Raw genomic sequence first — 3432 nt, 5'->3', positions numbered from 1 at the left:
CTCCATCTCCGTCCCCCGCGAGGAAATTTTCCTCCCAAAATCCGTCCCCCAGCGGGTAATTCTCCGCGGATACCCGCCCCGCCGGGGGAAATTGCCATGCCTAATATCCCTCTTGATTCTATTGTGAGTTTCGTTCGTATAATTTTTTGTGTATATATCTTCGGGACTTCATGGACAGCCAAGTCTTTATGATTCGAAAATAAATAATGGACCTTGTTTATAACGTGTAATGTGATACGTAGATATAAAAATCCCATCTTCCTTTGCCTAAGGCGAAAAAAACACAATACCGGTTAGCAACTCAACAAATTCTTAAATGATTATAAAAAGAAATTAAAAATCGCATAAAGTATACAGATATAAATACATATAGATATACAGCAGGATATTTTACAACTAATAAATTTAAATTCACGTGATAAAATTATCGGTCAAACGAGAAAATTAATTTTGTTTTAACTAATATTTAGTCTCAAAAATTTTTCTTTCTCTTTTGGATTTTATGCCCGATGTCTATAAAAAAAATTAATATTTAGTCTCAAAAAATTTAAATATATTTTTTTAAACCAATAATAAAAAATTAAAAACAAGTAGAGAATGAGAGAAAACAAACTAACTTTAGTTAGTAGAACAGTTAGTTTGTTCTTTCACTTAAATAAATATCAATGAATCCAATTTTGCTTTATGTATATAATAATTTATTGACTAATGAGAAATTTTTAAATAGAGTTCAGATTCACGCTGATTAATTTTTGATTTGTCAAACTAGAGATACCGTGAGGAAAAATAAAAAGAGAATGAAAGTAAACAACAATTAAAACAGAAGAAGTTAACAGAATTCAAAAAAATTAGTTCACAAATTTTGTTCTTAAACTATTATTGACAATTGAATTTTTTAGTAAGTTTCATAAATAAATTAATTGGGCTTTAAATTTACGCAATTGCAACTTTATGAAATAGGTTACATCTTTATACATGATGTAGTGGTTTGTAGTTTGCACGTAATCTACTATAGGTAGCGCAAATTACGTTGAAAATGTGTCATGCAGAAACTGCTAGAGGGTGTCGCAGTTTCTGAAGAACCTGGACCATGCATAAATCACTGCAAGATCTAGCAGTTTATGAAGAAACAGTGGACAGTATAATCCGCTAGGGCTATAGCGGATTACATGTTGCAGAGGCATTCCATTGTGATGCATCGATGTGGTAGACGGCAACTTTAACTCTGCTTCCATTAGCATCCTCCAGAGGCATCATAAAAGCTATGGTAGTTTTTGTCTTGTGGCAATAAGATGCGGCATAAGGATAATTCCGTTTATAGTACACACCTATGATCTCATGGTTTATCTTCTTCACACCAAAGGCAATGTTGATAACTTTGCAGCTTTGTTTCATTGCTTGTTATGGTGGACACTACATCAATATTTTTTTTCCAAGTTTTGAAGTGTTTAAACTCACCATAAATTCTAATGAATTGAAGTAGCACAATACTTCTCTTCACCTTTAATCCCTGCTAACATAATGATAGAGTAAACATATAATAACATTAGAATATATAAGTTGGGATTCAAAAATTTTTTAAGAATCCATCATGATAAGTCAATAGATTGACCACTAATAAGGAGTTGATTGGTTTGGTCATTTTTATTTTCATTTTTTTAGATTCTTCATCGCTCTCTCTTAGTTTTTCTGTAGCTTGCAGTTGTAGGTATCTGACTTTATGATGTCTCACACTACTCTTTTCTTTTGGCGTTTATTGGATTAAATCTGATTATCATCTGTTATATGCTTAGGGTGATGTATGTTCTCGGGTAACTGAAATTTTGAGAGCAAAATTTTTCTTTTAGGAGAGTAGAATTTTACAACATAGTTTTCGGGTGCACGAAAATTTTTTCTGAAGATACGGAGTTATCCAGAAGATTAGTAAAGGAAGCACTTCTGCTATATTAATAAGCACCTCGATATTCATCATCATCAGTCATCACTAAGCAATGACCTCTTTTGATATAAGCTCGACGACACAGTTGCAAAGAACCTAGTTTTTGAGCCGTTTCGGTTAGGAGTTTTAGACTCTGGTTTTCGTAGCTAGTCTCTGTTTGACGAGTCGAACTCGATTCATATAAGAAGAGAAATAGTAATATAATATTATAATATTATTTTATCTGTTTTAGTAAAAAATAGGAGATCGGTTTAACCGGATTCACAATCTTCTGGTGCAGGTTAACATCAGCACTCTCTGATGACTTTAGCAATGCTAATGCCTCATCATACCTTCTATTCTCATGTTAATCATGTTACTAATGTCATTTATACTAGTAGCTCAGATACTAATCTCTAAATGTGTTGTTACTGGTGTTCTAATACATCTAGTTTTAGTAATTATACACTTGAAATATTTTAATATTATTTTAAATCACCATCCACACCAGCCAATCACGGCTCTCCCTTTACCCCCAAGACCTCCAAGGCTGCTTCATTTCCTCTTTGTGGCCAAAAACACCAAGGAGAGAAAAGAGAAAAAAGTTATTGGTTCTTGATCTTCAAAACTTGATTTCTTCTGAACTAAAACTCAAATCAAAATTCTAATCCAATCAAAGTGATTCTCTCTTCTTTCTCTTCATAACCATGTGACTTATCAATATTGGAAATAAGGTAAGATGGTTGTTCTTCCTCTCTTTAGCTTTGGTTTCAAGAACACATGCATAAATATGTGTTTTTTTATGTTCTTCCATAGGTATCATGCTTAGATTGACTTGAGGGCCAAGGAACTTCAAATTCCAGCAAGATTAAGGTGAGGAATCGCATCCTAACTGGTGATTGAAGGTTCGGTTAGTTAGAGTTTTGAGGATTTAAAGTTTTTCTTGATGTGATTTAAGAGAAAAATGTGCTCTAGGAACATCTTGAAGCATAATCGAATTAGGAGCTGCAAATAAAGGTAGGTTTGGTAAAATTAATCTTGATTAATTGTGTTTGAATTGTGTGATTATAATATGATTTGGTTATGCTTGAAATTGATTATTTATATGAGTGATTCTTGATGAAATTTTGATAAAAATTTGATGAAATTTGATGAAATTCAAGCTATGAATTTGTGTTCTTGGGCATATGAAAAAATCGAAACCTTAACTCTCAAATTAGGGTTGAAATTGTGTTGAAATCAAGTGGAAATTAAGAAGTTATGGTGGCTGCCATTTTATTTTAAATTATGGTGAAAATTGATTATGGAAAAGATTGAAAAACGGGTAAGAGTCAAAGAAAGAACCTGAAGAATTTACGAAGAATACGAATAACACTTTGAGTTTGATCAATAACATGAAGAATAACCCATTGAACTTGGGAGGGGCTAAAATGATAATATTTTTGTGTTTGTGGGGGGAAGTGTATAATACTAAAAGTTTAGGGAGTTAGAGTATAAATATAAAAAATTAAGGG

The sequence above is a fragment of the Arachis ipaensis genome, chromosome B09 (assembly GCF_000816755.2).
Source record: "Arachis ipaensis cultivar K30076 chromosome B09, Araip1.1, whole genome shotgun sequence".
Classification (NCBI taxonomy): Eukaryota; Viridiplantae; Streptophyta; class Magnoliopsida; order Fabales; family Fabaceae; genus Arachis; species Arachis ipaensis.
This window is presented reverse-complemented; position numbering follows the sequence as displayed.